A 22,584-nucleotide genomic window follows, 5' to 3' on the forward strand; every position below is an offset into this window, starting at 1 on the left:
ACCGTTCATGCTCGAAACTAACCCAAACCTTGTTCCCATGCATTCTCCAAAGTCACCACACGACCTTGGCATAGAGGCAGGGAACATCCAAAGTAACCCTGCATAAAACTACCTCCCTCCTCATCAGCACCTCTCGTGGATTGTCACACTAGCCCACTAGTATCACAAATGCTTTCAGCAATAGTCTTGGTCATAAACCTGACAGGGTTGTCGTGAACTTGAACCCAGAATGTGGCCTGAGTAAAAAGGATATCATGTATTGGGCCGTCATTGTCATACTTCTTCATAACCACTAGGTGCTTGTCAAAACACCATGGTTCACTTTGGATAATCTTATTCACATCAGCAGGATTACTGAAAACAAACAAAACTATGTGGTCCTCAAGACCACGAATCTTAAAGCCATCGGTTGATTGCCAAAGCTGCCTAAAAGTTCCAGCCACCGCATCCATGTTTAAGACATGTTTCGTCAAAAACTTTGGCAGCTATAATAAACTCAGCAGAACGAAATTGATTTCTAAGGGTGAAGCCTACACCTTCTCTTTCGTTGAGAGAAAGGTTGCTCCAGTTTTTTGTCAAGTCTCCCATGAAAGAAAAAAATAAAAAACTATTGTTTCCCAATAAAACCACGAAGAAAGAACTCATAAGCTCAATAGACAAACTTGTTGCCTCTAGAGGACAAAACACTTTCAAGATAGAAGGGACAAAACAATTCTAAAGCCTAAGAGAAGATGGTTGAAAACCACTCTTTCTTAGGGACAAACGCTCGCGGTTAGTTTATCATTTGTTCATAATGTACTACATCTATGAAATTGTACTAAGTTTTATTCTACTTTTAATTTCACTTTTCAGCCTCACAAATAAGGCAAGTTTATACAAACCCCAAGAGAGTCACTTGCTGTAGATTTGAATTAAAGCAATTTTTACTAATAACACGGCAGAAAATTGGGGGTTGGGAAATGAAAGGAAGAAACCAACTCTGGAAATTGTTAAGTATATTTATATCACCAATAACTCATAGAGAAAATACAACTATGAGATGAATGACTAATCCAGATATCTACATATTCCCATACATTCTTTTGCCCTTGATTCAGCAGATAATGCATGCATGCCTTTGCAGCTCCATGTTCATGCCGCGAGGTGCCTTTGGATATCCTTCTGAAATAATTTATGCAATGAATCAGAGAAGCATACAACAATTCCTTCCAATGCTCTTTACATATGACAGGACACACACTCATTATCAAAAACTAAACAATTGATCTGAAATTTCCATGCCATTTAGTCTCGGAAACACAAAAAAGACCTTTATGTACACATGCCATCACATGATACCAATGATTCGTTGGCCTTTGCGTCTTAAAATCTCACATAGTATCATTGATATGTCACAAAAGAACGAAAGGTTTCAATTTCAGAACTGATTCTACTTGAGGGTGTTGCTTTGATAACTATGTCAGTGAATTAACTGCCTTTAGCATCAAAACAAACTCCCCCACCCCAACAAAAAAGAAGAAGAAAATAAATCAATGGTGAGTAACGGCCTTATTAAATGTAAACTAACCTAAAGAGTTTTGTGGTGGCGTAAATCTCAGTCTTGGTTGACCACATAAATTATAAAGTTCTGAATAATGTGTACTTTTGGATTGAAGGTTATTAATCCTTCCAAACTTATACCTGGTAAATAACAATTCTAACACAAATCAACAATTCATATAAGATCCAAAAGGTTCATCCATTTACTAAAAGTCAACTTGGAGGAGTGAAATGTCATCAATAATCATATATTTTGAATAGATTGCAGTGAAGAGCAAATGTAACCACCCGACCATCATATTAGGGATATGAAACCTTAATATATACTAGAATACTAATAAAATTTCATTGGCCAGTAAATTTGGGAAATCATTAGATGCAATTGAAACATGTTATGTTTTTAAATTTAGTAACACTCTTTGTCAAAGCTCTAAGTGTCAACAAGCAGGTGATCTAGAAAAGATGGTAGCTCTCATGTTAACTTCCAAACATGACCTAGTTTGAAAATTTTTCATTTTATATATCTCTCTCTTCTTTTTCTTTTTTTTGATAAGCCATTTTATATCTCCTTCTTGTATTATGAAAGTGTGTCATTTGGCTATATCTCCAAAGAAATTACACTTGTTTTTTAACAGTTACGAGTCCTGGTATGTTTCAAATAGGCTAAACAAATTCATCACCATTGCCAATAATTTATTTCAACCGGTATATAAATAACAGGGAACTTCCAAAACTTCTAAACCGAATGCAAAGAAAAAGGGAAAACAATACCTCAATTTGAAAAGGTGATGTTGTTGGTTGGTATCTTTCAACAACTTTACCATTTTTGTCCACCAAGAACTTTTCAAAATTCCACTTTATAAGATCACCTAAAAACCCTCCAGCGCTCAATTACAGGAACTGGTAAACTGGAGCTATACTTGGCCCATTGACATGAACCTGTTGTGAACAAATTATGGTATTTGAGTACTGCTCTCTGCTCATTATGTTATATATATAGAGAAGAAAAATGAAATCGACACACCTAATAAAAAATCAGGAATTCTGCTTTAAACCTTGTACAAGCAAATTGCTTGATTTTTGGGTTTGATCCAGGTTCTTGCCCACCAAACTGAATGCAAGGGAAAGCTAGAATCTCCAATCCTGCAATGAGAATAAAAATATAAGATGTCTAAAATGAATTTTACCAAACACATGGGATGCAACAATAATAAATAGCTACATTGAAGATTTTGACTTTTCCTATACTCTACAAATATTTATGTATCCACCACTTTGTTTATATATAAAAGAAACACCGAAGATTTTCATTATCAATTTATTTCATATGAACATCAAGAAATTCCATAATAATGATGGGCTAAATAAAATAGTGTTAATTTCCATCTGCATCCCATAATATGTTTTACACCAGATATTATAGAAGTATATGATTGTAAACTACAACTCTTAGTCTTTCCTACAAGTCTATTTATGGCATTTTGCTCATATTTGGCTAAGTGTATTGCAGCCAGATTTAAGTGCCCCAGGGGTGGATATCTTAGCGGCATATTCCCCAATCACTTCACCCTCGTTTAGCCCTGATGAGCCAAGGCGTGTTAACTACAATATACAATATGGAACCTCTATGGCTTGCCCCCATGTTTCTGGTGCAGCTGCCTATGTCAAGACATTTCACCCTGATTGGTCTCCTTCAGCTATCAAGTCTGCCCTTATGGCTACTAGTAATCTTTCAATCCTAACAAAACTCTCCATAATCTCTTTTTTCTTTCTTACTTCTTTAAGTTAATATTTCCGAAATGTTAAATTTTATCTGCAGCTTTGCCCATGAGTGATACCAAAAGTCTGGGTGGTGAATTTGCCTGCGGATCTGGGCATGTAAATCCAGTGGCAGCTGTTCGTCCAGGATTGTTTATGAAGCTCTAAAAGAAGACTACATAATAATGTTTGTGACATTGGCTATGATGCAAAGAAACTTCAAGTCTTATCAGGAGATAATAACACTATTACTTGTCCTAGATAGTTTTCTAAAAAAAAATGTGATGCAGCCACCCTCTATCCTTAGGACTGACAACCGGCCAGCCAACCTTTCTGGCCTCTTAGGACTGCCAACAGCTCCTTATTTTGACTTCTCATATCTGCCATATACCCCTCCTCTACCATTAGGACTGACAACCAACCAGCCAACCTTTCTGACCTCTTAGGACTGCTAGTAGCCCTTTATTTTGACTTCTCATATCTGCTATGTATCCTCATTAATTACAGCTTTGACTTATGTAACTGTTAGCTACTTTATTTCCTAGTAGTTAAAGATTATAAATAAGCTAGCTATGTAAGAGTAAAATCAGTTTTTGATGTGAATATAATTCAATTTCAGACCTGGACAGAAACTTGTTTCTCCAGTTTCTCTCTAATTCCAGTTTTAATTCTTAATTTTAATGCAATTCTAGTTCAAGTTTTCAATCAATTGATCTTGATTTCCATCAAAATGCTTTTTGGTAAATGATTCATTTTCTAGAAATTTTAATTTTGTTTATTTTGATAGTTTTCCGTGTTTTCTTGTGTCAAGTAGTATGTAAAAATAGTTTCCGCGTTTTCTTGTGTCTAGTAGTATCCAAAAATAATGGGTCAAAGGCAAACTATTTTTTAACTTTTCTTATTTGACTTGGCATGCAATGGAGCTATTTTTCAAAAATATTTAGTGGAAAATAACTCTATCTCATGCCTACCTAATATACTAAAAATAGGAAGCCAAAAGATACATAAATCAACAATATCATTCTTGACAAAGAAATTAGAAAAAAGAAAAAGAAAATGGTGTCTCCGATTAGTTGCCTATCAATCTTGGTAATCCCTCTACTAGTCACCTCTCTTTTCTACCAAGTTTCTAATGCAGATCGAGCCCTTGTTGAAAGCATTTGCCACAATTCCACGGACTATGAGTTTTGCTTGTCATCTTTACTTTCAGACGAACGTAGTACTAATCTGCTTTACCTACGCTGGAACTCATTTCTATTGAATTAAACTTGAAAGTAATAGAAGTTGCCGTTCATCGAATCCCAGATGTTCGTAAAACACTCACAGACCCAGTGGATAAGACTCGACTTCAGAATTGCGAAAGCGATATTGGCGATGTACACGAGAATATGCTTAGTGCAAGTGGCGGTGCGGGTTTTCAAAATTATGATAAAGCTCAAACTTCACTTACGGCTGCACTTCTGAAAATTGGAGAATGTAGTGATGAATATGAGAGCTCCCCAAAACGTCAATCACCACTATCAGATCTCACTTTCAAAATGGGGAGGCTAATCGATATTTCTTATGTTATAATTAATAAGATATTGTCAGTGTAAGATGTTGTCAACATAATCTTTTGTGATCTATAATAAAAATAGGTATGCTAAGGTCCTTATAGTTCAATTACTACCTCTTAGTGTTATTCTTAACCGAAGATGTATTGAATATAATGCAATAATACCATATTGATTGAGAGAGAGAGAGATCATTACAAATAAGTATTAATACAAGCAAGTCGTTATAATTAATAAGATATTGTCAATGTAAGATATTGTCAACATAATCTTTTGTGATCTATAATAAAAATAGGTATGCTAAGATAAGAATAACACTAAGAGGTAGTAATTGAACTATAAGGACCTTAGCATACCTATTTTTATTATAGATCACAAAAGATTATGTTGACAATATCTAACACTGACAATATCTTATTAATTATAACGACTTGCTTGTATTAATACTTATTTGTAATGATCTCTCTCTCTCTCAATCAATATGGTATTATTGCATTATATTCAATACATCTTCGGTTAAGAATAACACTAAGAGGTAGTAATTGAACTATAAGGACCTTAGCATACCTATTTTTATTATAGATCACAAAAGATTATGTTGACAATATCTTACACCGACAATATCTTATTAATTATAACGACTTGCTTGTAATAATACTTATTTGTAATGATCTCTCTCTCTCAATCAATATGGTATTATTGCATTATATTCAATACATCTTCGGTTACATCTTTGTGTTAATATTATTTCTTTTTATTTTTTATAATTTTCTTTATCTTTTTCACTTGTATACCATTTTTTGTCACATATATGTGATGGATTTAATTTTTATATATCATATATTTTAATTAGTAGTGACTTCTGTCAATATTGATTAAAAAAAAGGGACCATCACTATTATATATAGGTGACATGGTCCCTACAATATTCATGCAAATGTTTGAAAATATGGGAAAACATTTGCAAGAAATCTGAGGACTACGAGTCCCTAGAATATTCATGCAAATGTTTGAAAAGATGGGCAAACATCTGTAAGAAATCTGAAGACAACAAATAACATCGTCTTGCCTTTCTCTCAATTGCAATTATCGTTGACATAGTACAAGCTATGTATGATTGAATCCCGTAAATTCTTTAAAAAAACTCACGGATCTAGTGGATAAGGAACAAATTAAGGTTTACTTCTCTAATTATCATGACGCACTACAAAAATTCAAACGTGCATACATACAAGGTTGTCAAAATCGGGATCTGACATAGGATCATGAAAGGTAGGTGAGATCGTGGATCGTAGGATCGGATCATAAATCGTAAGATCCTACATATTTTCATATTTAAAGAAAAAAACACATTGATAATGACTTTGTATGTCGAATAATCACATAAATTGTAAATTTATCCATAAAAAAATAAAAAATAAAAAAGATTTGCATTATATGATGTAATTTGCATGTCATACATTGCTACATCTATACTAACGAAACAAATATATTTACATTTTGACTCAATGTATCTAAAAAGTTCAATAAATGTTTAATTAGCAACCAAACACCAAAATATTTATCAACAATATGGAAATATTTTCCAAGTTCTAAGTTCCAAGTTTAAAATCCAAAATAAGTTATCAAATGGAAACTAGTTAACTAAAATATGAAATCCAAAAGCAAGATTAATATTAAGGTGAAGTGAATATTTAATTATTCTCATTATAGGGTTCTTATGACCACCATCCTAATCATCATCTATGTAGACATTGTACATTTGTATACTAGAGCTGCAAAAGAGATCAAGATACAACTTCACACTCAACTATTCAAGTTATACCGCTTAGCAACAATTACAGAGCGTGCTAAAAAAAATCAATCAATCAATATACAAATACAAGCATACTAATAAAATTATATATAAGAAAAACATTTTAGTAATATTATAACACAAATTAATATATTGATCAAACAAATTTAACAACATTATAACTTAAAATGTAGCAAAGCCAATATAAATTCTTCATTTAGAAATGATGAAGCATTCCTTCATTTTGATTACAAGTGAACTAAAAACTAGAAAACATTTGTTTAGGTTAACATAATTTTATAAAAAAATAAAAATAAAAATCCATACCATCACAACATAGAAAAAAAAAAGTTTTTGATGTTTTGGTAGGATCGGTAGGATCTCATACAATCCTACGATCCTACATGACCCTACATATGATCCTAGTGCGATTCTAAACGTTTTGGTGAGGTGAGATCGTAAAATCCTGCGATCCTACGATCCAGATCGCGATTTTGACAACCATGCATACATGGCTTCGATGGTGAGGTCTTACTAGGAAGTGATAGATTAGGTTAGGGATGGAGCTAACAAAGCTATAGATTGTAAAGATATATACCGAAGGAGTCCCCCTATATGTGAATCACTGGTAAACCACAATAAAAATGGTTATCAGTTCATATTATTTGTGTATTACGAATAGGAGATCCAACCGTACAAGTCCCAACAAGCAAATATAGTGCTTGGCGGCTGATGCCTATGCGGCTTTGACAGTTTCAATCATGAATTCCAATTATAGTTAGTGTCTCCATGATAAATTACTAATCCAAGAGGAAACTGTGAACCAAGCTTGGCATCCTATGGTGGTAGAGGAAAAGACAATGCCTGATGATGGTGACATCAATGTTGTGAAGGAGCAACCAGGTTTTTGTGAAGGACCCAAGAACAGTTTGTTATGTTTGATCATGAAGATCAAAATTACATTTTTTTTAGGGATAGGCACGCTGCTTATGATGATGCAGCTTGTAGACATGGCAAAATGGGTAAGAATTTTCTAACCTGACCTGACTCAAACCCGAACCCGAACCCAATTTTTTTAACCTATAGCAAAAACAGGTTGATCTGTGACCTAACTCGTGTTTTTTGCGGGTCAACCTGACCCAACCTATGACCTAAACCATTTTTTTTTTAAATTTGGGTAAAAAAAATATAATTAAGATAATATTGGTTTAATTGTTTGTTGTGAGTTTTAAGGAAACAATTGAGACATTTACAGAACTGCATGCAAATGAATTGAAAGATGAATGGTTGAGCATTTTGTAATGAGTAAAGATTTTTAGATATCAAATAGCAAAGTACATGTCAAGATGATCTGATTATAGTAGAGTTAAAAATATAGATTTAAAATTGTAGACATATGTGAGAAACATTCATAAGTGTAAATATAGTGAAGCCAAAGTATCAAATTAGTATAAATTATGAATGTTAGACCTATTTTTTAACAATTTATGTCCAAAATAAATGGCTTTTCAAAATAAATTATGATATTTTCTAGAGTGTGTGTTACTTAACAATGATATGATATTTATAAAAAAAGATCATGTATAAATAAGTAAACAATCAAACTTTAATGTATATTCTCAAATTGAAATAGAGTGCCAATCACAAGTGATAATAGATTAAAAAATTTATTTTCAAGATTGTAAATTTCTTATATGTTTTTAGTCTTTGTTAAATGAGTTATCCAATAAGTCATTTGAAATTTTGTTTTATATTTTGGGATATTGATATTGTGTAAAAATAAAACTTGTGTATTTGTTGTACTTATCTTTGTGTTATTTTGTTTTAGTTAGCAATGTTGGGATTTGTATAATTTTAAAATTATTGAATAAGTATTAATAAGTTTAACTGAGTTCATTCTTGATATAAGTGATGAATTCAAAGTAATGCATTTTACATCAAGTAATTTGTTGCATGAATTTCCAAATGGCAAATACATGTTGTTTTTTTTATAATAATAATAAGAAAAAATTCATGTGAAAAGTACAAGTCAACCTAACCCGACCCGCAACCCAATTGACCCGAACTCGTTTTTAACCTGCTAAAAATGACCCGTTTTTGACCCAAAACCCGATTGACCTATCCTAAACCCGACCCGACCCGCCTATTTGCCATGTCTAGCAGCTTGTGGGGGAAGATCTAGTGGTCCAAGATGATGGCTTCAAATTCGTTCTTTGTGTAAGCTTGATCAAGGAGAATGTGATGCCAACTTTGTGAGTTTTCTTTTTCTTTTTCTTCTTCTTTGGATATGGTTGGCGATGTGTTGAATTATTTGTGTCCTTGATTTTGTAGGATGGATTTTCTTTGGGAAGTCATAGACACACCGTGAGGTACCAACTCATGAGGTTGAGTTCTTGTTGTAATTAAAGCCTAATTTCATATTAAAATCAACTCCCCATTGATTCCAATAGTTGCAAGCCATAGAAATCAGCTCGTAGTGCTACCACACTTGATATTGAGTTAGCCTTGGCGTTGGGAATAGAATAAGTAATATGCTTGGCTAACAATTCGAGGAAGCAAAGTGAAAGCTCAGCTTGGGTCCATATGAGAAGATTATGATGAACGACCTTGCATCTTTATGTAAATTGGACTGCATTAAGCATGTGTCAATTTATGAGTTGCTTGCTTGTTGGCCAATTTGTTGATATTGTGTTTGCCAAGACTATTTATGATGAAGTCGTAATCATGAGCACTAAGTGATATTGCTGGCCGCCTTAGGGTAGCGCATTTGAGATGGAATGAAGCGAAGATATCACTTGCCAATATAATGTAGAGATAAGGCATAGCCACTATGTGGGCTGTCAGCCCCCTGTATCGTGTTCTTGTGAGAATTGCAAATGAAAGTTAGGATCACAAGTTTTTGTTTTGTGCTTGTTGTAATGATGAGGAAATAGTTAGTTGAGACACCATTGGGATGGGTGTTAACATTAAGACACTCAAAGGTGTTATTCATTGTGTGGCATTGAAAACAAGGTTGTCGGTGACTATGAAAGGGTAGGAGGGGCGCACTCAACGTCTTTCCCTCTCTTCGTTCCAAGCATTATGCATTAAAATGTGACGTTTTTAAATTTGAAGAAGGTAGTTGTCAATGCCTCACCGTGGTCGACCACCCATTGCGACAATGCAAGTGATTAGAATGAGTTGATTTTAACCTATTATTTATTAAAGGTAAGTGAAGTCATCACCAATCATTGGGTTTTTCTAAGATGTGATTGGTCGCCTGACTCTATTCGATTTTATTACCAGTCTTAGGATAAGAAAAATGGTCGTTTTTCCTAATTTAATGCGGATAGCAAAATATCATGATTCTTGAGTTTGGAAGTCTAGATATGTGTGAGGAAGGTGTTAGGCATCCCATAACGCATGTTCGGAGATGCAAACACCGCATTTTGTACCCCTTACGACTCGTGCCCCCATTCCCCAATAATGCTGAAATTCTAAGACCTAAGGTTGGTTTAAGACCCAATCAAATGTTAATTTGACTTGAGAAATATTAAAATAGAAAATATAACTTTTAATGAGAAAATAAATGTATTTTTTGGAAAAGTAAAGCCAAGGAAGCCCTCGGCCTACGCGCGCATGTAGGGTTCTAGAAACATTAAAAAAAAAAAAAAAAAGGCAAGTTTTCTACGTTAATGCTGAGATTTGGAACGAATCCCACATCGTCTGGAAGCAATTCCAAACTATTGGGAAATTTAGACCCCGGTTGATAGAATTAACAAGTTTTAAACCCAAGTTGTTAATTAAATTTATTATGAATAAGTCTTGTTAAAACAAACAAATATCAATATCATATCAATATCATGCACAGTGGAATAGTAAATAAGACAAGATATGATGACCTGGAAAACCAATGAAACAAACTAGTTTCACAGTAAAAAACCTAGGGGGAAACCTTCCCGAAAAGCAATTCACTATAGTAAAGAAAAGTTTCAGATCTAATACAAAACTTTTATCCCTAGACTCTACAATCCCAGTAGATGAACTTACAGCAGAAATCTTCTACCGCTTCAGAGCCTTTGAACTCTCTAGTATACGAACGCTGCTAATGATGCACGAATCCCAGTACGTGACTAACTCCCAGCAACTTGAAGAAGATGTTGGCTGCAAAGTTCTTCACTTCATCAATAATGAAGACTAAGAAGTACTTGGTTACAAAATCCTAAGACACAAAAGACGCAGTAACTTCTTGCAGATAGAATAAGGCACTAGGTCACTTTCTGCGTGTGTTCTCCCATGTATAACGGCCTTTAAAATAAGTCTTATATATATCTAGGGTTGTGAGAAAAGAAACCCTACACATACATGCCAGCTAGGACCAAAACTCAGATCTAGAAATTTTGATTTCGTAGATCTCGACAGAAACAGCTTGTGTCAAGCTTCTGTCGAGATTCGACTTTAAATCTTGATAGAAGTCTTTCTGTCGAGATTACTGTCGAGCTTAAATGAACAGCTCTTCTTCACTTGTTTCTTGGTCAGATCTTCATGGCTTTAACACTTGAACAATATGTTTCTTGAAGTCTTAAACCCATCCTAGATCTACCTGATTACAAGTAAAGTGCTTTTTGTCAAAGGATTAACCAATTATATAAAATATGTCCTTAACACAAACCCCCATTTTCACAATATAAATAGCCATGTATGGTGCCTTTTCAAAACACACAGAAATCTTAAGGGAAAACACTAAGATTCACTAGAAATAGTGAATCAAAGAAAGAGTTTTTCACAAAACATCCTCAAGTCAATTTTCTTTTGATTGGGGCATTTTCTAGCCTTGATCTTCGAGTTTAAGATTACTAATAAGTTTTTTATTGATTGTGAATAGATTTGACTGAGGGGAACGGTCAAAAATTAAGCTTGAAGAGCTTTTGTTTTGAGGTATTAAGTTCTGAGCTTTTCTTTTATTTCTTGCTTTTATTTATGTTTTAATCTTGCTTCTTTGCTTGTTATATGGTTTACATGTTTATATAGCTTAGGTTTAGGTAGTTTTATGTTTTAAAGCATGTTAGGTTGTTAGATTTATTGTTTCGAAGTACTTCTCTGCTTTCTATGTTGTTGTGTTCTTGGCTAGGGTTTCTGTGGCCGAACCCACATGTTCATAATCCTGCATGCGTACGCAAGCTGGATTATGCATACACAGGCTTGTTCATGCATACGCATGATCCTGCTTAGAAACCCTAACCCTAGTTTTTCTAATTCTGTTTCTAATTTCCTTGCATAAATATGCTCCTGTTTTGATCCTATTTCATATATATAAGTCTCTATTTCATTTTTTGATTGTTTATTTTCCTTTCAAATGTTTAAATTAGGATTTATCTTTATTTTCTTACTTTGATGTCATAAACACGCATTCACATGTTCATGCATTGATGCAATAGGTGCTAAGGTGCAGCAAGGTAAGGAAGGTAAGTCACGCATTTACATGAACATGCAATTTTTAATATGATCTTGCTTGGATAATGAGTATGAGCATGTTTGTTTGGATGAGTTGTTTTCAATGTGTAAATGCAATCACATGTTATCTAGATCTTCTCATGCTTGTGTTTCTGCCATGATTTGTTTAATGCCTTGGATGTATAACATGATTGAGATAGGAGCATGTTAGGGTTTATGATGTGATGAGATGTCATGATAGATATATGTTAGGATACAATATGCCATGTATGCTAGATGAATGCTAGGTTTTGGTTGATTGCCATGATAGATGTATGATTAGGTTTTGTGATGATTGATGCCATGTTGTATGCTTAGATGTATGCTGGTGTGTGAGTGAGTTGGAATGCAATATTGAGTATGCCTTTTGTGAAGGACATATTTTATGTAGTTAGTTAATCTTTTGACAAAATGTACTTTACTTGTAATTGAGTAGATCTAGGATGGGTTTAGTACTTCAAGAAATAAGAGTTTAAGTCAAGTATTAAAACCATGAAAATTGGATCAAGAAACAAATGAAGAAAAGCTGTTAATTAAAACTTAACAGAAACAGTAAATATCGAGATTTAAGAACGAAGCTCAACAGAAGCTGAATCTGTTGAGATCTACGAAATCAGAATTTCTAGATCTGATTTTTGGTCCTAACTGACATGTATGTGTAGGGTTTCTTTTCTCACAACCCTAGACATATATAAGGCTTATTTTGAAGGTCATTATACGTGAAGAACATATGCAAAAAGTGACCTAGTGCCTTATTCTCTCTGCAAGAAGTTACTGCATCTTTTGCGCCTTAGGGTTTTGTAATCAAATACTTCTTGATTTTCATAGTTGATGAAATGAAGAACTTTGCAGCCAACAATATCTTCAAGTTGTTGGAGTTAGTCACGTATTGGGATTCGTGCAAAAGAATGGCATTCATATATTGAAGAGTTCAGAGGTTCTAAAGCGGTAGAAGGTTCTTACTGTAAGTTCATCTACGGGAATTGTAGAGTCTAGCGACAAAGGTTTTGTACTAGATCTGATGAAACTTCTCTTTACTATAGTGAATTGTTTTTCGGGAAGGTTTCCCCCCAGGTTTTTTACTATGAAACTAGTTTGTTTCATTGGTTTTCCTAGGTCATCATATCTTGTCTTTTTTACTATTCTCATGTGCATGATATTGATGTTTGTTTGTTATACCAAGGTTTATTCATAATAAGTCTAATTAACAACTTGGGTTTAAAACTTGTTAATTCTATCAACCAGGGTCTAAATTTCTCAACACCTTTAATAGGGTTAAGACATAAGACATAATAAGAGTAAGCCAACCCCTAGGGTTGGGTGGTTTTGGGTGCCTAACACCTTCCCAAGACCGTACCCAAACTCTAAACTCATATCTCTAGTAGTGAGATAAAAAAAGGTCATTCCTCAAAATGACGCTATATATATGATTCTTAGACCATTGCAAAAACTAGGTAGCTGTAGACATCACATTTTGTACCCCTTACGAGTCGAGCCCCTGTTCTTCAATGATGCCTAAACTATAAGGTCCAAGACCAGTTTAGAGCCCAATCAGATATCAAATTAACTTGAGGAGTGTTAAAATGGAAAATATAATTTTTTAAATGAGCAAAAATCTATTTTTGGAAATAAATGACTAAAGTAGCCCTTGGCCCATGTACGTGGGTAGTAGCCTACGTACGTGAGTCAAAGCATGCTAGGGTTTCAAAAACATAAAAAATGCAAGTTTTTTGCAATAATGGCTGAGGTTTGGAATGAATCCCACATTGTTTAAGAGCCGTTCCAAACCCCTTTTTTCCATTATATAAAGCCTTACATGGTACATTTTCAAAAACACAAAGAAAATCCTAAGGGAAAACCTAAGATTCGCTAGAAAATAGTGAATCAAAAGGCAATTTTTTACAAAACACCCTCAAGTTGTTTTTATCTGATTGGGACCTTTTCTGACCCCAATCCTTTGAGTTTAAAGTTTCTAATCACGTGTTTATTGACTGTGATAGATTTGACTGAGGAGAACGGTAAAAAATCAAGCGTAAGAGCTTTTTGCTTTAAGGTATTCATTCTTGCTTCCTTTTTCTTTTCTATCTTTCTTTTCAGTTTTAATCTTGTTTTCTTTGCCTTGTTTTATGTTTATATGTTTGACTATGTTAGTTTTATAGTTTCCTTCATGTTTCAAGCATGCTAGGTTGCTAGATTTACGTTTTCTATCTTGCTTTGCTTCTCCTCTGTTTTTCTGTTAGGTTTGTTTCTGGGTTAGGGTTTTGAACAACCCTGCGCATGTATGCCACAAGCATGCGTACGCAGGTCAAATCCTGCATACATGGGATTTGGCCTGCGCACGCAAGCCTCTGTCTGCATACGCAGGCCGTTTGCCCAGAAACCCTAACTCAGGTTTTTGTTTTGTGTCGTTTATTTGTTTTGCCTCAATTTAAGTCCTTTTTACATACATATCTATATCTGAGTTCCTGTTTCATATGTTTTACTTTCTTGTTTGCTTTTAATTTCTTAGATTAGGGTTTTTTCTCTTTTGATGCCATAAACATGCATTCACATGTCCATACATGATACCATAGATGCTTAGTTGTTGAAAGACTAAAGGTGAGTCATGCATTGGTATGACCATGCATTTGATGATGTGTGTTGTTTGAATATTTGTCTTATGTCTTTTAATGCCAATTACATGCTTTGTATATAGCAATACAGTTTTCATAATGGCAAGTAGCAAATTGACAACAACAAAAATCTGTAAAAGCTAAATAACGCTAATGATATCCAAAGAAAGATTCTTGACAATTTAAGATGACCAGAGTAACGTACAAGACCATACTGTTGCCTGTGCTGTGTGGAAGAGAATGAAAATCCACATCCAAGACTGCAATGACACTGTTCAGAGAAATCGAAAGAAAGAAAGAGGAAATGTCATAAACAAGTTGGTTTTGTCATCATTTCATACAAATGCTCTTGTGGAAGATGCATAAATGAAGATAATATATCATTTCATAATATTTATCTTCTAATTTGTTTTACACTATTTGATGCAGGACAACCAGAACAAAATTGAAATAACGGAAAAATAAAAGATATGACCTAGGAGTCAGCACCTAAGCCTTGCTTGGAGTCAGCACCAAGCGGGGAAACCACTAAGAGTCAGCACCTAGGGTAGACCTGGAGTCAGCACCAGACCAAAGAAAGACCAAACGGCCATTGTTTTCATTCATCAAAATATCAACTATCTCCTCAAGGAGTACAATAGGTTGCTTATAAAGGATTACTAAACCCTAGTTCTAATTGGCTAGGAAACCCTAATTGCCTTATTACAAAAATACCCTTGCTGGCTAGGAAACCCTAATTGCCTTATTACAAAAATAATCTTATTTCTAAATTAAAATACTAAAAGCCCAATAAACTACTAGGACCTAAAACATAAAAATACAATTGACTTGCAAACATAAATAATATTAAATAATAATTCTCTTTCACCTCCCGCATCACTATTATCTATCAGTCACACCAAACAGTGGCAAAAATATTCTTACCAATCCCATCCTCTGCTGCACTCTGTGTACAGCCAACAGCATCCCACCAATCAACTACAACCAGAAGGCTCCACCAAAATCTGTTCTGACAAACAAAATCAGCATCACAATGCAAAATATTGAAATAACTCTGACAACTGAGATGAAAAAACACATAAGCACTATTACATCAATTATCAAACTTCCACCTTGTAGATAATATATCTCAAAAGCTACTCTATGTTAAGTGAAAGTGTAAAACTGTAAAGATAAAAAAATAAATTAAAAACCAATTAACTAGAGTAAAGAAATTCATAAATAAAGGAAACAGAAAGCGTAGATGAAATCTTTCATAGCTTATGCTAACCGCATAGCTCAGATGGTAAATAAACCATTCAAGCTTCTAGCTTCCTTCAGTGATTGAACAAACAATTTACACAGTGGCACAATGTAGATTGAATAAGTGCATGCCCTGTTATTTCAAAGTTGTAAGGAGTTCCCTTCTAGTCCTGCACATTTATAAATAAATTGAAAAAAAAAATAGATCAGAATTCTATTCTTAGGTAACACAGATCAAAGCTATCTTAGCTTACACAAAGCACATAACTCAAACAATAAATCAACTACTAGAGCTTCTGGCTTCCTTCAAAAATTGAACAGACTATTAACACATAGCAGTGTAGCTTGGTAGGTCCATGCCTTTAAGGAGTTTCGTTCTAATGCAGCACATGTATAAATTAAAACATGGGTAGATTGGCTTTGATTTTCTTTCAAGTTCAAGACGCATCATGTGTCATTAGTACTCAAAAAGTTTCTAAACAATCAATTCATACGAAGACAATGACTACAGTCTACATGGGTGTAAAAATAATATATATCAAGAGATAATTTCATATCAGCATAGCCCAATAATTTCACTTTATAGAGTTGAGGGTTGAATATCTGAGAAAAAGAAAGAAAAAGAAAAGGAATGTATTGACATGATTTCTTTGAAAAATATGATTTGTCTAGTTTAAAATAAATTCTCTCTTACTTGGTACCACAAAGGCACCAAAATCATCTAGAACAAGAAAGTCCAACAAAGCCCATTCTACAGATTAAGGGAGTCAATTTGTTGTACAGTTTTAGAGTCAAAGAAGAAAACTCTGGAAATAAATGTTACTATATGCTAAGTGAGTATGGAACTGTAAAGATAGAGAAAAACATACCAATTAACTAGTAAAAAAATCCCAAAAAAAAAAAGGAAATAGAAAATGCAGATAAAACCTGTCATAGCTTATTATGCTAACCGCATAGCTCAGATGGTAAATAAACCACTAAAGCTTCTAGCTTCCTTCAGAGATTGAACATACAATTTTCACAGTGGCAATATAGATTGAATAAGTCCATGCCCTGTTATTTCAAATTTGTAAGGTCTCCCTTCTAAGTTCTAACCCTGCACATTTATAAATAAATTGGAAAAAAAAAAAAAAAAAAAGGCAGATAGAATAATGTCATAGAAGATGGAGAAAAAATAATTGGGCAAATAAATAGGTAATTTGAACGCCACTATAAATAAAAGAGCAGCACAGATTAGAAGATACGGTTGCAAGGCAACCCAATTTTGAAATAGTTTCCAAGAACTGATCATCAAAATAGCACAAAATATCTATGCTAATGACAAATATGTATATGACAAGAAATGTTTTTGCTTACTATGTGAGCTAAGGCAAAAGCAAGTGGACATATGTATAAATAATGAGAATCTTTGTCATTTCCACTAGTCTCAACTGCACCAATGATAATAAGCTGTGAAGCACCTGCAAACACTCTAGAAAGCTCAACCGCAACGACCCCACCATCATGTATCATATTTGTATTAGAAAATATCTCCCAACATTTTACTGTTTCAATGAAACGGAATCTATGCCTCACAACCAAGTAAACGTGCATGTGTCAAGTTCCTACTGTTATGAACTCAAATAGAATATAAAAATCACCATAAGAAAATAATTTGGAAGAGAAGTTAAAACAAAGTCCAAAGTTAACTATCATAACTTTTGTCTTTTTTTTTCCCTGTTAGTTAACAGTGCAGGTAATGCTATAAAATTAACATGTTATATCTTAGATTGGTATCAGAACCCAACACAATGTCAAGGTTTACACATAGCTTTTATTCAAATGACAACACCAAATCAGGAAGGCAAAATAATTCATGCTTGAACAAAGCAATATTAAGGAATAATACTTGGCCACTTATCACAATTAACTTGAAAGAAAAAAGTAGTTCATCCAAATTAATCCAACATCATTCAAAGCAAAAAAAACGTCAACCAAGAAGCAAATTCAATGAAAAAGTTCAATTGGGTAGTCAAAATTCTACGGGGAGTGAAGTAGAAAATCTCAACCACAAATGAAAAGAAAAACAAAATTCTGAAATATCAAAACCAATCCACCCACAATACCCAAACCTAAATCACATTTAACACATAATAAAAAAGGGACAAGAAAAAAACTTTACCGATAGCGGTTCCACAAAAAGGCTTATCCAAACGGGCTCTAAAAATTAAACAATCTTAATTTTAAGACATAAACATGACAGATTTCTAAATTAGAATAATAATTAACAAAAGCTTATATATATAGAAGCATACTGTCAGCATTATATTCCAATGGACATGCTAATCAAAAGATCAAATAAGAGGTAGGGAGTCACTGAATTATTTCAGCATATAGCAGGGAAACTAGTCCTTGTAAGTCTACAAAATAGTCAATAACCATATCTAAGTCTTAAAATCATTAGGGATAGCAGATAATGTATATCTTGCATTTGCTAGGTAAAATTATTCATGAATAAGAACTTCAAGCACATGCATTATAAAAGCCAATGCAACAGAAAGACAGTATGCAGCATGTTTTGCGTATGATATATCTTGGTAGAAGACTAATTTAAAAAATTCAGTATGATAATAAATTTTGCAAACTCTGCACCTTAAAAAATTTCTTGAGAATCTCTGGAGAAGAATCCCAAGGTTGAGTACAGAATGGCCTGCTTCATCTTAAGTTCTTAACAGAATTTGGAGGAAACTTTTTTTTTTTTTTGATAAGTAACTTAAGAAATTTTATTAAAAAAAACCAAGTACACTGGAAGTGTACTACAGTGGCACACTATATAACGTATATCTTGCATTAGGGACCTATGGTGTTAAAAAAACCCAGATTACAACGATCTATAAGATTAGGGAGAGAAAAACAAGAATAGGAAGGCAAAACTAAACTCCACTTAAGGAGAGTATGGAAAAAGAAAAACTTAATGTCCAGAATAGACCGTTCACAATCCTCAAAGCATCTAGCATTCTGCTCCCACCATAAGCACCAAAACAAACAATGTGGTACAAACCTCCATAAACCTATATTTCAATGTCTACCAAACTTCCCCTGCCAAGAAGCTAACACCTCACTAACTTTATACGGCATAACCCAATGTATACCAAACAAACAAAAAACAATAGACCACAACTCATATGCTATAGGACAATGAAGAAGAAGATGATCCACCAATTCCCACACCTTTTACACATAAAGCACCACTCTAACACTGCAATATGCCTCTTCCAAAGATTATCCGTACCTAAGATCTTACCTAAGGCAACAGTCCAAGAAAAGAACGCTACTCTAGGAGGAACCTTTGATTGCCACACCATTTTCCAAGGAAAATCAATGACAGAAGAAGGAGGTAAAGAGTGATAGAAGACTCGAACCTCAAAACCTCTCCTCATTGCTGGCTTTTAGCAAAGTTTGTCATCACCAACACCCCGCACATTCGTGGAATAAAGCACAACCCAAAAAAGACCAAATGATTCTGACTCGCAATCTTGTGGTGGACGACGGAACTGAATGTCCCAATGAAGCCTCCCATTAGAGAAACACATCACCTCTGACAAAAAAAACTCTCTTGCCCAACTAATACCATACAATTCTAGAAATGCTTCCTTAAGAGAACAATCCCTACACCATACATCCTCCCAAAACTTTATCCTAGTACCATCACCCACATCAAACCAAAGAAATTTAGAAAAGTCCAACCAACCACTTCTAATGGACTTCCACACTCTAACACCATAGGTCCCTAACACCAGTTTGGTACACCAATCACCCCCTTCATCCCCATATTTAGCCTCAATGACCTTCCTCCAAAGGGCATCTCTCTCCATTCCATATCTCCACAACTATTTGCCTAACAAAACAGAATTAAATCTTCTCAACCGTCGAATCCCTAAACCACCATTCTGCACCGGCATACAAACCTTAGCCCATTCCACCAAAGGAACCTTAGAAGCATCAATACCACTCCAAAGAAAGTCTCTCTATATTTTCTTCATACGATTAGCCACCTTTACTAGAATAGGAAGGAGAGAAAGGAAATAAGTAGGTAAACTAGACAGAGTACTCTTAATAAAAGTTACTTTGCCCTCCTTAGATAAATACAACCTCTTCCACCCAGCTAGACGCTGCTCCATCTTCTCCAAAACAAGGTTCCAAATTGTCTCCTCTTTATGGGCAGCACCCAATGGAAGACCCAAATATTTCAAAAGAAGTGAAGACTGCAGACAACCCAAAATCTCTACTAATTCCTCCGTATTAGGCACACGTTACCAATTGGTACCAATTTTGACTTCAACAAGTTAATTTTTAACCCTGATACCACTTCAAATCTGGCCAAAATCCCACGCAAAGCAGCTAAATGATGTTAGTTAGTATCACAAAAAATAAGTGTATCATCTGCAAATAAGAGATGGGACACTGTTAGCAAAGTACCAGCTGAATTACCTACTGAGAAGCCCGAAAACTGTCCCAACATAGCAGCTGCATCCAACATACGACTCAAACCCTCCATGACAATATCAAAAAGGAGCGAAGATAATGGGTCCCCCTGACGAACACTCCTAGTGCTTCCAAAAAAATCAATCGGAGTACCATTGATAAGAATAGAAAATTTGACAGTTGATATACACCACATAATCCACCTTCTCCATTTTTCTGAAAAGCCACACCACTTAAGCAAATACATAAAGCTTTCTCAACATCCAAATTGCAAATAACCCCTGGCACCCCTTCTTCATCCTACTATCTATACATTCAGAAGCAATTAAAACAGAATTCAAAATCCGCCTACCTTTAACAAAGGCATTTTGAGAATCTGAGATAAGACTATGCACCACCTTTCGCAAACAATTGGCCAAAACCTCAAATATAATCTTATACATCCCTCCCACCAAACTGATAGGACGAAAATCCTTCACTTCCATAGCATCAGATTTCTTGCAAATGAGGGCAAGGAAAGAAACATTAAGACTCATTTCAAACACAGCTTGCTCATGGAAATTATGAAGGACGGCCATAATATCTGATTTTAGAATGCTCCAGCAAGATTGAAAAAAAACCATGGAGAAACCATCTGGACCTAGTGACTTATCACCATTGAATCCACTAACCACCCCAAACACTTCGTCCTCTTCAAAAGTTCTTTCCAACCAAAAAGCATCTTCCTCAGAAATTCTTCCAAACTCCACATCATCTAGAACAGGGCGATGAACCTCATTTTCAAAGTAAAGCCTTCTATAAAAATGAATAATACATTCCACAATGGATCCCTGGTCAGAAGACATCACCCCATCCACCATAAGCTTACCAAATCTGCAAATCAAATGAAGTTACAGATATTAACAACTTCAAATACTATAAATCTAAAAATAATACATGCATTCAACATGATATAGAACTTTGTAGGAGTCTTCCTCCAAAAGAAACCTTTGCAAATTGAACAACCATGTCTACTGTTAGCAGCAAAATGATCTGAACACCTCAGTGGATTTCGTCCTGCTTGTAACTTCCATAATCATAGCTACATGATTAAGGAATTCTCGAGATACTGCTCCTTCCAAAGCAAGTTCACATTTTACTATATCTGGTTGTTTGAGAAGATCATCCTGGTTAGTTTCCACCAGGCATATAACAAGAAGTTATATGTTGTTGCTTCAACAGCATAATTTCAATAACAACTTATTACATACCTCTCTTCATCTGGTGGACTGTTTCCTCCAATATTGTGATTTATATCTTAACCTTACCTGCTTCTAAATACATAACTAATTGACAGCAAACTTTCTGTAAGTAACCATTAGGAATAATTTATGAGATCATCAATCCACAAAGCCTATACATAAAGTAAAAAGGACAAAATTTCATAAAATTAAGATGGTGTTTATGTTCTTACTGTCATTCAACCAATAGGTCAATAATGTTTTTTGTAGTTACAATGCCAAAGCCCCAAAAGCATGCAATTACCTAATGTTTGTATGTGTTTAACAGTGGAGAATGCATCTGCAGTAGTACAAGGACTGTTGTGAATTGGATTTGGATTTATCAATAACATGTTAAAGATATAATCTATTTATATATAAAAAGAAGAACCATGAATTCGAGTCCTCCATTATTTTTTTTATATTAACGGTAGAAATTTATGATAGCACACCACAACTTTGCATGTGTTGCTAGAGCAGCCCACATTAGTGGGTAAACTTTCAGAACCCAAACACTATACATAGCAAGAAAAAATTACATTCTTAAAACTAACATAACCAAACTATATCTATCATGTTGGTTTCCTTTTACGTCTCTACTGCATTACACTGCCCTTGTGCAAATAGATTTTATATATTTTGATTTACTTCCATTAATCTGTCTAACAGAAGAAAGAGACAACTCAAACATGTCTTTCTTTTTTTTTCTTTTTTTGAAATAATGTGTGCACGCCCAATGGTGTATGTTGATAAAAAAAAAAGTAGACATTTGATAAAAGGAATTAAGAAAACTACAAATGCTCCGTTGCAAGCAGAATTCTAATCGCAGTCATAGTAAGTATGGTATATCTGAGACCTAGAAGATAAAATCTGCAAAATATAAAGAAGGA

The 22,584-nt window shown here is 34.3% G+C and overlaps 2 long non-coding RNA genes across 2 annotated transcripts; both read right to left on the minus strand.

Moving 5' to 3' along the window:
* Positions 1-1,142: 1,142 nt before the first annotated feature.
* LOC115992824 lies at positions 1,143-2,682 on the minus strand. The gene is made up of 3 exons (XR_004092680.1): positions 2,595-2,682; positions 2,311-2,478; positions 1,143-1,161 (listed from the first exon to the last, which is right to left on the minus strand). It is a non-coding gene; the product is annotated as an uncharacterized LOC115992824 (long non-coding RNA).
* A 16,098-nt stretch (positions 2,683-18,780) lies between these two features.
* On the minus strand, positions 18,781-21,787 carry LOC115992993. Its single transcript, XR_004092744.1, has 3 exons — positions 21,686-21,787; positions 21,423-21,579; positions 18,781-21,308 (listed from the first exon to the last, which is right to left on the minus strand). It is a non-coding gene; the product is annotated as an uncharacterized LOC115992993 (long non-coding RNA).
* Positions 21,788-22,584: the final 797 nt, after the last annotated feature.

This window comes from Quercus lobata, chromosome 5 (assembly GCF_001633185.2).
Source record: "Quercus lobata isolate SW786 chromosome 5, ValleyOak3.0 Primary Assembly, whole genome shotgun sequence".
Taxonomy (NCBI): domain Eukaryota; kingdom Viridiplantae; phylum Streptophyta; class Magnoliopsida; order Fagales; family Fagaceae; genus Quercus; species Quercus lobata.